The 13,333-nt window shown below is 41.8% G+C and overlaps 2 long non-coding RNA genes across 4 annotated transcripts; both read left to right on the plus strand.

Moving 5' to 3' along the window:
- The first annotated feature begins 1,068 nt into the window (after window positions 1-1,068).
- On the plus strand, window positions 1,069-4,577 carry LOC143122432 (uncharacterized). 3 transcript variants are annotated; one of them, XR_012986676.1, is made up of 4 exons: window positions 1,069-1,383; window positions 1,463-1,546; window positions 1,633-1,693; window positions 3,387-4,577. It is a non-coding gene; the product is annotated as an uncharacterized LOC143122432 (long non-coding RNA). The 3 variants fall into 3 exon arrangements; XR_012986678.1 differs by having other exon boundaries at window positions 1,636-1,693; XR_012986677.1 differs by lacking the exon at window positions 3,387-4,577 and adding an exon at window positions 2,280-2,688.
- Window positions 4,578-6,801: 2,224 nt separating this feature from the next.
- Window positions 6,802-8,906, plus strand: LOC143122433 (uncharacterized). Its single transcript, XR_012986679.1, has 3 exons — window positions 6,802-6,877; window positions 8,727-8,761; window positions 8,876-8,906. It is a non-coding gene; the product is annotated as an uncharacterized LOC143122433 (long non-coding RNA).
- The last annotated feature ends 4,427 nt before the right edge of the window (window positions 8,907-13,333 follow it).

Here is a 13,333-nt window from a genome sequence, read left to right on the forward strand (position 1 = left end):
TTTCAATACACTTGTATCATGTTTATTTGAACTCTTCCTTCTAAAGCAGCCATTCAAAAAAATAAGTAGACTCTCGGCCTACCGAAGAGAAGCTTCTCTCCACCTCCCCAACATGAGCTGCTTAACAGGCTAGTCACTCTCCCAAGTTGCGTGAACTTGGATCTGCAGCACTTGGTCCCGTCTTACTAATCCTCGAAATATGGTTAGATTTTGTTATGGACACGTCAACACCATATGTTCGCACAGACCTGTTTATTGAATCAGAGTCACATCTGCAGCAAATAAGGTAAACTACCTGCTCGGGATAACGTGCTAATTGTTTATCCAGTTAACATGCATCCCATTAAGATCCACGACACCGGATTTTTTTGTCCTCAATTTGTGGTGTTCCACCTCGTTGATGACAGCGGACATTGTGAATGTGTCCTTCTGCATACTGAAGGCCTTTCTGACCTCTGTTTTTTTAATATATCAATATTACTTGACGCCCAGAAATCCAGCATACACTGTTGCACTAGGCTAAATGGGGGTGCTGCGTCCCCATGTTGAACACGCGTTCTTCTCGCACTTTCCTGCAAACTTGTCCGACTTAGCAACAGTAACTATGGGACTGACAATGGGAGGAGGGGCTTGGGATCGGTCAATTTCCGGGCGTGGATTGTCTATGGGGAATAACATGGCGTTTCGAAATATCATACCGGTAAAACATCTGTAGGTAGCGAAGTTGAAAAAGCTGGTGGGCAGATTGGCCTACACACTTCTGCCATATAGTTTCCACTGGATTTTTTGATTGTCGGTGCCGTTTAAGTAGTATACTATAGACTATAGCCTACTACTCAAACGGCACCGAAAATCAAAAAATCCAGTGGAAACTAGATGGCAGAAGTGTGTAGGCCAATCTGCCCAGCAGCTTTTTCTACTTTGTCACCTACAGAGTTTGACAGGTACGATCTTTCAAAACGCCATGTTATTTCCCATAGACAATCCACGCCCGGAAGTTGGATGGATACGGAAGTTAGGAGGCGGGATATATTCTGGAGAGGTCTATACTCCGTCGTAATTCTGCCTTTCAGGTGATATGCTATAATTACTGAAGTCCATTCCAATAGGCATTGCGGTTTTGTCTAGATTGTGACACGGCCTCATCTCAACTGTCGGTCTGTATGCATGTGTGACAGTATGACTCGGAGCAGTGGGTGTGGGGCTGTCTGGTTCCCATTTCTGCCCCGCCCTTTTGTAAATGGGGAAATTAACACGGCTCCATAAATAGTGTGCAGTGGTTAATGGCGGAAAGCTTCTCCTCCGTAGACGCTGCGAATTCCAGCTCCGTGTCTGGTCATTGTCTCCCCAGGGTCCTTCGCACTTGCTGACATCGTGCTACAGGTATGCTTGCATTTAATTCGGACTACGTTGTTCGTTAAGGGATTCTGGATACTCAGAACGTTCTGTTTACTTTTTTTAGCACTGATACAGCTTGTGTTGTCCGGCGTGCACTCATCCACTGCTCTGCTCAGTAATTGTGGGTTCGCTAAGCTCCCCCTTTCAGGTAAAGATATTTACTTTGTTAACGTTTTGCCGTTGTATGATGTTGGCCATGGTAGCTATGGCTAAAGCTCTGGGTATTGTTTACAGCAGTCATCCATCTCATCCTAGCACTTGGATAGGCCTCTCCTCGCTCTCTCATAATTACAAGGTAGGTTTATTAAGATAGTATTTCAGTATTTGATGTTAATTAAGACATTGTATTGACGCTGTATTTGTCGTAGGCTATTCATGGACTGCTGCTGTTCTGTTCCGTTCTGCTGCTTGGCGTGTTCTAGCCTAGCTTGCCTCTGCTAAGGCCCTGTAGTTTCCTCAGCGGGCAACAGATTGTTGCCGACTATCGTCGGCCGAAGGGTGTCCGCTATCTGTGGGTGCTTGGGTTTCAATTTGTTGGTTGCGGTGCAGGTGCGTGTGTCTCTGTGCATGTGTGCATGTTTGTATGTGAGAACGAGCATGTACGTGTATGTGTGTGTTCTGTCGCTTTTGTTTTGTTTAGTCAATGTTAGTGTTTAACTGCTTGTGTTTGTTTAGTTATTGTGTTGTCTGCATGCTGGCTCCGCCTTGCTGGTGGCTACGCTTGGGTAAATGTGTATGTCATTTGGTGCTAAATCCCTTTGCTTGTGCTGTGGTGTTTCTTTATTTGCTTTGGTTTGCTGTGGTGTCTCTGATACTTTTCTTTGGTTTGCTGTGGGTTTTTGTTTGCTTATAATTTCTGTAATTTCTATTATTTTGTTTAGTCATTTTCTTTTATTGATCCCTTGAAGTACGGGATTGTGCTCCAATTGGTTTGTATACATCCGGTAAGCTCAATCCAGTTAACTTGTCAGCCTGTTGTCTCTGTCTTGTGTAGCCTGATCTGTGGGGAATGTAGTGGGCCCACTGTAAGTACCATTTTACTGTGAACTGAGGTTAACTGAAGTTATTTAGAAACTAAAATAATAAAAACTTTGTATGGATTTATAATTCTGCCTCCGCCTGTCCTTCAGACTGCCTGCCCTGCCTAATCCTCTACAAGAAGTAATCATAGTTTTGATGCTCAGTTCTCGGTCCTGTCACACATGGCCCACTGGAGGCTTAATAGACCTCTCCAGAATATATCCCGCCTCCTAACTTCCGTATCCATCCAACTTCCGGGCGTGGATTGTCTATGGGAAATAACATGGCGTTTTGAAAGATCGTACCTGTCAAACTCTGTAGGTGACAAAGTAGAAAAAGCTGCTGGGCAGATTGGCCTACACACTTCTGCCATCTAGATTCCACTGGATTTTTAGATTTTCGGTGCCGTTTAAGTAGTATAGTCTATAGTATACTACTTAAACGGCACCGACAATCAAAAAATCCAGTGGAAACTATATGGCAGAAGTGTGTAGGCCAATCTGCCCACCAGCTTTTTCAACTTCGCTACCTACAGATGTTTTACCGGTATGATATTTCGAAACGCCATGTTATTTCTCATAGACAATCCACGCCCGGAAGTTGGATGGATACGGAAGTTACGGAGGCGGGACTTATTCTGGAGAGGTCAATGGACATGGTGCCTGTTGCATGTCGCCTGAGTGGTGATTGGTGCATGTTGCATGTGTGTGCTTGCCTTGCTTAGTGCTGCTGGGTATCGCTTTTGTTTTGTTTTGCCCTTTTCTTTTGTGGTTTTCTTTCTTTTGTGTTTTGCTCATGCGTTGCATTGCATGGCCTGCATGTTGCTATTATTTTATGTCTGGTTATTGAATGTGTAACTGCAATTTGTCGGGTTTGCTGTGCCGTGGCTCGCATGAGCTTTAGTTTGGCTTACTGTTATTATATGTGTGTTTGTCCTGTCTCTTACACTCTTCTGCTCTTGTTTCTAGGCAGGTGTGGGTGGTCCAAAAGGGAGGCCGAAGTCCCCTGGTGGCGGGTCCAGATATTGCATGCATGGTGTGCTGTATTATAGAGGCTGTACCCCTCTTGGAGTGTGTGTGTGCATCTGTGTGTGTGAGCTTCTGTTTGTGTGTGCAGTGCCTCCCTCACAGAGATCACTAAGGGCCCGTCCCAATACCTCCCCTACCCCTAGATTTTTGCCCTAACCCTCGTTTTTGCGCGTGCACGTGTAGGGCTAGGGTGTCCCATTACTTTAGGGAGCAAGGGGAAGTGCTATTTTCCCCTTAAAATCAACCCTCAAAACATAGCCAGGACCGATGCAGGCTTAAAACGAAGTGGGAGATGAAATTACCCTGGATACCGTGGGAGCTCAGCGAGCCGGCCACATTTTTCATATATTTTCGCAAATAAGCATATTAAAATTTCGGAATATGTTGGAATATGTTAGCTGGATGCACATCTGATGGACTGTTGAGTTTTGAACACTAATGTTAAATATCTCACGAAGCTATCTGACGATGTTCATGATCTGCTGAGTGCTTTGAGAGAGTCTGCCCATCAAATAACGTTATATATCTGATCTGGGTAGTTTCGTCAATATTTAAGGTGGGTGTTCTGGCGTTCACGTGAACACGAATATCTTTGTTGATTAACTAGACGTAGATAAACCAGCACAGCCCACACAACAACGACCGCTGGAATGGGCATGTTCCTGAATGAAAATAGTAGCAGGCTACTACCGGTAGACACGTCGGCGCTCCGCGTGACGTAGGTGAGCACGTTCGCTACGCTAATTTGCATTTAGTGGTGTCCCAATTCATAGGGAAAGATCTTCACCTCCATTTCCCTTGTCGAGGGGGCTTTAATGTTGAGGGCAATCAAAACCAAGTGGAAGTTTTAAGGGGGGAGAAATGGGACGGGCCCTTACTGTGTGCGTGCACGAGTGGTGTGGTTTTGGGGTAGGCCCACATTGGTGGACGGACTGCCCCCTTCAGGTAAGCCCTACCTAGCCGTACCTTTCATCCTTCCACATATGTGGTTCCTCAGTCTATTCTAATTAAGGAACCTGTTAATGTCTTGACTAATTTGGTACATTATAAACATAAATACATATTTTCTTGTACTCTTGCTAACTGGTGGAGTCGTCAGACTGTTCTCTCAACAGGTATTCCCCCTTTCCCTTTCCCCTGCCTTTATTCTCAATAAATGTGTTTAAAGGAATTCACGTCTACTGTCAGTGCATTTGAACTTGTGTGGGTAATACCTGTGATGGTAATACTGTCCCTGGGTGGTAATTTATAGTAATCCTCTGGGGTGGCGTAGTCGACTATCATTTGGGGACTTACACTCCCCTCCCTTTACCGCTTTGCCACATATAGTTCATTCTGAATGCAGCAGCCTATATGCCATACCTTTGAACACCGTTGCCTTCTCGTTTTTGCGCTATTGCTAATGCTATTAAATCCACTAGAAGCTAGCTGCTAAACCAAGGAAGACACTTCAACCTCTCAAATTGTTTTTTGTTTTTTTTAACAAACTCAACACGGTTAACATGTCCAACACTATACTCGCCATTTCTGCATCTTGAAATGAAACGATAGTCCTATACTGGCGGAATAATTTGAGCAGTTCTAGAATATGACCATGGGGCAGACTAGGCCTACTTTACGACCATAGAGGCGTCTTTTAGCGCGGATTGCAATCCTTATTGAAGCCGCCAGGGTTATGCGATGAATATATTGAGGAATGCGATCGTCGAGGTGCCCTGCCCCAACATTGCATGGCACATTAAACTCAACGAGAATCGCCGCCGTTATCCAAAAGTTGATGTCAATAGACCAAAAATAGTTGGAAAGCCTACATAAACTATAGATAATTAATGTGACAATCATGTTATTAAAAGTAGACTTGGAGCAATAATTTACTGAGGAACTATTTTTGTGGAGGATGCTTCAGGTAGTTCGCTGCCCCACCTGCCCATATGGACCGCACGCTCCTGTTAATTGTCTCTACCATATGAACTACAAAGGATAGCCTAGGACAGGGGTTCCCAAACTTTTCAACCCGCGACCCCCAAAATAACCGTGCCAGAGACTGGCGACCCCCACTATCCCTGGATGTGACTCAAAAAATAAAATAAAATGTGCGCACCGGCCATACGCACTAGGCTTATCCAAACACGGGCTTAACGACAACACAAAAGAACAGAGCAGCCTGTTATGATTTTACATATAGAACTTTACTATATGATAAAAGCAGAATACCTTAGTCAAAAAATAATATCCATGAGTGCACATTATTGCTGTCATGTGCAAACTTAACTTTGAAACATTACTTTAATTTCCATTTTAAAGCAACACCAAAGCACTTTTCCTGTCGCACGCACGCTTGTTTATCCAGCACTGGCTTTGGAAATAAAATGTCTACAGACAAGGTAGAGTACGTTGCATGATTTTATGAAAGTATAATGTATTGCGACATCAGAAGCAAGTCAAATTTGTAGTTTCTTATGTCTCATTCCATCGAACTACAGATCCGCTACCCGATCTGGCAAACTTGCATAGTGCGGTTATAGCCGATAGAGGGTCGCGAAGAGAATGCAGAAGTGCCGTTCACCCTGTTACGAGTTGATGATTTTGGAAACAATATTTTAATGTACAAAAAATTATTTGGTGTTGCTTTAACAGAAGAATATCTCAGTCAGGGTAATATCCACAAACTGTACATTGTTGCTGCGCAAATTTACATTTTGGCAACTACGTTTCAGCGTTAATCTCATCTAATGAGATGGATGCGCGCTATGCGCGGAACACAGCAAGTCCATTATTGGTTTAATTGTGGAGACGGCCACACGGAGATCATCCTCCACATTTAGACGCGATCTGTATTTGTTTTTAATATGTCAGTGCAAAGAACGGCGTCAGTACGTTCATCGCGGCCTTGGATAGCTGTGGATAATCCCTCTCGACTGAAATCCAGAACTCAGCAAGCGTCTTGGAATTAAAATCTGTCTTTAAAGTGCGGTCACATGACGGCTCAACCAGTGCGTCCTCCATGCCGGCTGACAGATGACTTGCGGTGGTTATAGGCTATAGGCACAACATTGTTTGTTTTTTTTGTTTTTTTCTCGGTTCGTTAATCAGCGCATATTTTTGAGGGTCGGGTCGGTGCGGATAGATTCTCCTGACGGGTCAGGTATGTGAAAAAACCTTAACCCGCGCAACAAGCATTATGTGGGTGTGACCGTATTATCCGGCTGACAAAAGGCGGAGAATCCAAAGGCGGAAAATCCTAGCCAATAGGGGTAGTGCTTTTCTTTCTGGACCAGGTATATAGGCCCTAGCCTAAGTTCTCGCACTGCAGTTCGCACTTCGCAGGAAGGACTGGAGGCTTTTTCCCCCGTTAATGCTGCCCTGTCTGGTCTGACGGTCTTTCTTTGACACGGCTTCCCACTTGAATTTATGGTCGTATTCATGAAACTGTAAGTATAACTAAATCAATCAACCTACCAGCTCGCCTTATAATTGGGAGTTTTGAATGGCTACTGTTGGTTTTATTTTAGCTCTGGTGGTAAAAGTTTTAGCCTATAGGCCTAGTGTAAAATTGGGCTAAATATCATCAAAAAATGTGAAATCACCGCAGGCTGGTGTAGGCACCTGGGACTCAAGAAAGACTGCACTGGGTCTCTGTTCTTTTAAATATAGCCTAGTATTAGTAACAACTTTTGGTGTAAATGGGGTGCGAATACGTATGATTTAACGTAGCCAATGATTTAATAGTTAGACTCGGAAAAACTTTATTTTTGGGTCAGGTCAGTTTTCTCAAGGAATGGATTTTCTCCAGTCAGGTGTCAGTGTTTCATACACTCCTTGAAACACTGCATTTCGGTCGTTGCTTTTACCTTACTGAAGAGATGGCCTACGCATCCTCAGACTCAGAGTGGCACACTTATTGATATTCAACAGACAATATATTCAATGCCAGAGTGAACACAAAAGGAGCTGAAAATAACGAAAGAAGCCGTTACAACCCAGCTGACGCTCCATCGAAAATATATGGGCTTGCTGGCAGAAGTGCCTTCTGTGGCATAGGCTATCTATAGGCCTAGTCAATTTGCATACACTTCAGACAACTTGCCAAATGATGCATGGTTTGGAGGAAAGGGGCTTTTTTTTTGGAACAAAACATTAGCTATATACTAGGCCAGGGATCAGCAAATGGCGGACCGCGGTCCGAGTCCGGATCCTGACTGACGTGATCCTATCCGGATCCGGACCAAAGCCTAATTTAGATTTTCACGTAAGATGTCAGCTGCGCTAAATGTTTCGTTGGTTAGGATAACAGCATTTACTTCAGGAGCGTCGAGTCAGTGAGTAAAGTAGCCTGCTATGGGAAGAGACTCACTGATATCCTGAAACGAACGAGGAGAGGAGACGGGAAACAATCAGATGGATATATAAGTTAACGATAAGTAGCCTAAGTTATTTTCAAATCATCGATTGCTCAAAGAGGAGAAAGACAGCGAGAACAGAGCTTTATATAACGATACGCGGGCAATACCACGCAAAACTGTCATGTCCGTAACGCCAACTAAATATGGATGTGACAGTTTTGCGCGGAATTGCCCTGGACCTCTTCTACATATTCTGAGACAGGCGATTTTTAAAAGCGCCAATTTGAAGCACCTCTACTAGACAAAGCATATATTTTGGGCAAGCATAGGGTAGGCTAGGCCCATTCAACAGAGAACTCAGACCACAGAATATTTTACTATTTAAGAAGGCAATGCTTGATCCACCACAATCTAGTTAAGCCTACATGCATTCACTGCCCAACAACGTGATGTTCCTGGGTTTCCAGCATTTCGGGTCAACATAAAAAAACTAAAAAAATAAAATGAAACTTGCTGATTAATGAGGAACCAGTTGTGGAATATCCATCCTTGTTTCAGCTCAAATTTTATTTTAAGTAGCCAAGGCTACTCAGTTTTTCTCCACAATTACTCTTATCTTGCCTATTTTTCCTTTTATTTCACATTAAACAGCCTACAACTAGGCTCCATCCATCCATCCTAATATATATATATATATATATATATATTAGGATGGATGGATGGATTGGATGGTATATATATATTATATACACATACATACATACATACATACATACACAGCCTAAACACGCACGTTAAACATTATGATGCTCCGGACCTTTGCTTGAGGAAATTTTCCGTAACTGGACCTCGCTGAAGATTAATTGAATACCCCTGTACTAGTCTATGTTGCGTGGATGGTAGTGGTACAGATTCTGATTCTCTTGTCTTGCTTTAGGTTTTAAATGATCCTGAGGGTCCCATTAGGATGAGGTAAGAAATAAATTACCACAATTGTCCTGACACACAATTTTCCTTTCAGATAAGCATATGTCAGTCATCTTTTACATTTTCCTCATTCTCTTTTCATCCTCCATTCTCACTCAGTCTGCAGGATATGGATGACTTCCTGGTCTCTACAGAGAATTATATGCAGGTAGGCTGTGTCTTTACTGCATTGAGTCATAGGCGTATCCCATGGGCACGCATGCAGGGCAAATACACAAACAGAAAGTAAACAATATGATACAGACACAAAACAGAAACTCTTTGTAAAATGTATTTTAGTTTTAACAGAATGTCCTACTAGGTCATCAGTGTAATTTTGGTAAACAAGAGCTTATGTAAAGAACCATGTTCTTTGTTCTTATATGTTCTTTATATCCTGATGTGCCACTTACTGAATCGGCATAGCCTAGTTAATTGTTATTGAATGAACACAATCAATGCCTGAACTGTGTTTTAGGGTCCTGTGCAATGTGTAGAAAACCCCAGGGGCCATGGGGTGAGGGTTTACATGGACCATACATTCTACAACTTTGCTTTGCTTCAGGTAAGGTTGGATCATGACCACTGACATGGCAACAGTGTTTTTGATGGTGAAATGATTCATTCGTAATTAAAAACAAAAGACGAAATTAACAAAATTAGGGATAAGATAAAGTGTCAATACAAAAGGAATATCAGATATTCTTGTCAAAGTTTCACATTTTCACCATTTCACATTTTACTCTTCACTGTCCTACCTGAATGAAGGAAGTTGTTGACGGTATCCCGGTCCAATGTGAAGACAACCCAGAGGGACATGACGTCATGGTTTACTATGACAAGACCTTTTTCATGAGCCCCCTGGCAAGAACACCTTACACTTAAAACATTTAGACAGCTACTAATATTATAACCCAGGCCTTTTTCTCATAACCTAATACAATGCTTTGACCATCATGTGTCTGAGAATGATAAATTGGGCATAAAGTGTCTTTTTCAGAGGTAGTCTATGTTTTGGAAGTATTTTTTTAAATATTATTTAACAAAATTATGAGTCAAATTTGCCTCTACCAAAAGTTGCTCAGGCAAGACTTGACCTCTGATGTACCTGTGATATTAGGACTCTGCTGCTCCCTGTATTGACATTACAATTGTTTCTGTCTATTGCAGTATGCCAAACAGTGAGACCGACCTCATGAAGATGGTGATTCCTGTTTCTAAAAGGGCACAGATTGTACACTGTCTGTTACATGGTTGATCAAAGGGAGCAATGTTTTTAATAGTTTCTTTGCACTTATTCTCTGTGTGTGTGTGTGTGTGTGTGTGTGTGTGTGTGTGTGTGTGTGTGTGTGTGTGTGTGTGTGTGTGTGTGTGTGTGTGTGTGTGTGTGTGTGTGTGTGTGTGTGTGTGTGTGTGTGTGTGTGTGTGTGTGTGTGTGTGTGTGTGTGTGTGTGTGTGTGTGTGTGTGTGTGTGTGTGTGTGTGTGTGTGTGTGTGTGTGTGTGTGTGTGTGTGTGTCCTTCAAAACCAAAACATAATGTGCCTTCAAAGTTGTTACTGCCTAATTGTTAATATGTGAATGCTACAACTGCAATGTCAGAACAATTTCCAATTGACTTTTATGGTTTTATTCCTAATGTCACTTTAAAATTATGTCCAAAATACGTGCATCCAGCACTATGAACCAGTTCCATCATTACAGTCGGTCCCCAATGTATGATTCTGACCTACACACGCATGCACTTTCTTGTAATCTTTTATATCTGGGTATACTTGATTATATATTCAGAAGCCTTCTGACATGCTTTTAATTAAACTTTGCTAAATTAAAATGAATATATATGATTTAATATTATATTTGATTTCCTTCATTTCATGACGTTTACATTTATTTTTAGCTTCCGCTTTTATCCAAAGCGACTTACAAGTGGGCAACAACATTCAAGCTACAGTGCAATAGTATAAATAGTAGGCATATGGCATTCTTACAAACAACACAGGATACCCAAAATAATAATGCAGGAGATTTGAGTAGAGAATAACCAGAAGATACTATTAAGAGATATACTAATAGGGAGAAAGACATGCATAGTAAGTACAAGTACAATATGTTAAGGTTAGAGGTGGTAGTCTAATACATAGTATAACATTGGTATATTAAGAGTGTATAGGTACTCTCAGAAGACATGAGTCAAGATATTCTAGAAGATGGAGGGATGCCACCGCTCTGGTAGCAGCTGATGGCCTGTGCCACCATTGGGGAGCCACAAACAACAATAATCTGAACTGCCTTGTCTGTTGGGACGGCAGCGCCAGACAGCTTTCCTAAGAGGAACGCAGAGACTGATGGGTAACAAGCCTTTATGACTGCCTTAACTGAAGGGTAACAAGCCTTTATGACTGCATTAACTGAAGAATAACAATGACTTCATTAACTGAAGAATAACAAGCCTTTATGACTGCATTAACTGAAGGGTAACAAGCCTTTATGACTGCATTAACTGAAGAATAACAATGACTTCATTAACTGAAGAATAACAAGCCTTTATGACAGCATTAACTGAAGAGTAACAAGCCTTTATGACTGCATTAACTGAAGAATAACAATGACTTCATTAACTGAAGAATAACAAGCCTTTATGACAGCATTAACTGAAGAGTAACAAGCCTTTATGACTGCATTAACTGAAGAGTAACAAGCCTTTATGACTGCATTAACTGAAGAATAACAATGACTGCATTAACTGAAGAATAACAAGCCTTTATGACTGCATTAACTGAGGGGTAACAAGCCTTTATGACAGCATTAACTGAGGGGTAACATAAGCCTTTATGACTGCATTAACTGAAGGGTAACATAAGTCTTTATGAGAACATGAAGGATGGTGAAGACCCAAAACTGTATAAGCATTAATGACATTATGAATTAGATGTAGGTGGCTATGGGTAGCCAGTGCCCCAGAGTGAAAGAACACAAACACTGATGATTGGCAGTATGCCAGCAATGGACAGGCAGTTCTCCAACTACACCTCTGCGCCAAACCTCAGACGTATCAGGTCACTACGATATTATGTGCTCTTTGGGAAATCATATAAAGCTATTTCCTTAATCTAGCAGGCTTGTGCAAAATTCCAGAATTGAATTGAAACTGGCTCTTAATTCCAATTCAATTCTTGAATTTCACATGCATTTCAATTGAGGTAGCAAACAGGAAGCAGAATTGCAATTCGAATTGTGCACAACCCTGCAATCTAGCCCATCCAAAGTCCTTTTAGGCAAGTCTGTCCAGTCGGTGGACATATTGCAACTCTTTTTGGGCACTTATCAGGCATCTATTTTTATTTTATTTCGGGTAGAACTACGCGTGTGCAATGCTTTACGAATCACAACACATCAACCTCACTCCAGCTGCGAGATCACAACACATGATTGGCACAATGTATTCACAACATACCACGACTGGCACGATGTATTCACATGTCAACTTTTGGTGGCAGAAGGGGCAGAATATGTGTAGATGACTGCCATGTTTGTGTTACAAACTTACCCCATACATTTCTATGAGGGATTCTTTGAGTGCTATGTTTCCTCATTAGAAGGTCTTTTTGGGCCATCGATTTGGTCTTTGATAATTCTCAAATTCAATATAAGAGGATCAAAAATCGCCACACAATGGCTTACAGTTCTATTATAATTTCTCCAAATTGGGAGCATATATTCCTGTGGTACTTGATGTAGATTTTGTCATGAGAGATCATGTATTATCAAAGTGACATGGTTTGTAGAATATCTCAACCGCGAGAGCTAATATAAGAGATATAAGAAAGAAATAAGAAAATATATAAGAACTTATAAGAGTTTACTCTGCCAGTTCCATTTGGCAGGTCTGTTGTGGGACTGAAGGAATGAATCAACAGAGCAGTCTGGTCACAGAGTTGAGAAATGGCTTACAGTGCCATGTTGTTATGTTGTTAGGGTTCCATGTCGTAGCTACGTCAACAATGTATGGAAAAGGAATTTTTGGAGTTATGACAAGCTTGGTAGAGGAGTTCAAATGCACCAACACCAGTCTGGTGATGACTGTTGCCGTCACTGTCCAGTCATCAAGAACTCTGCCCAATTCAGTCATCAAGAACTCCAACAGTGAAAACAGGGAAGAAGTGGACAGGAGACGTTGTAAGAGTAGCTTGACTCTGGGTCGCTACACATGCAGACATAATCAGGTTTTAAAATCGCTTTCTTTGAGACCAGACAAGGTGTTGCATTCTGAGTGTGAGTGCATCACCTACTTTATTGAGCTAACTACTTCCTTTGAAGATTTTTGATTGAGGAAGCCTTCAAAAGTTATAGTATGCAGACCTGGTATAGCTGAGTCCCGATCCTCTCTCTCTGTACTCATGTTTTCTCACAGCTCCACCTCCATCATTAAGTTTGCTGATGATACAGATAGATAGATAGATATATAGATAGATAGATAGATTGATAGATACTTTATTGATCCCCAAGGGGAAATTCAAGGTCTCAGTAGCAAACAGACATCACACACAACATGCACTTACAGCAGAAAAAGTAATATAC

This window comes from Alosa pseudoharengus, unplaced genomic scaffold, assembly GCF_046254945.1.
Source record: "Alosa pseudoharengus isolate Yale_2024_CS ecotype anadromous, Long Island Sound unplaced genomic scaffold, YU_APseudo_1.1 YU_APseudo_1.1_scf_14, whole genome shotgun sequence".
In the NCBI taxonomy this organism is placed as follows: Eukaryota; Metazoa; Chordata; class Actinopteri; order Clupeiformes; family Clupeidae; genus Alosa; species Alosa pseudoharengus.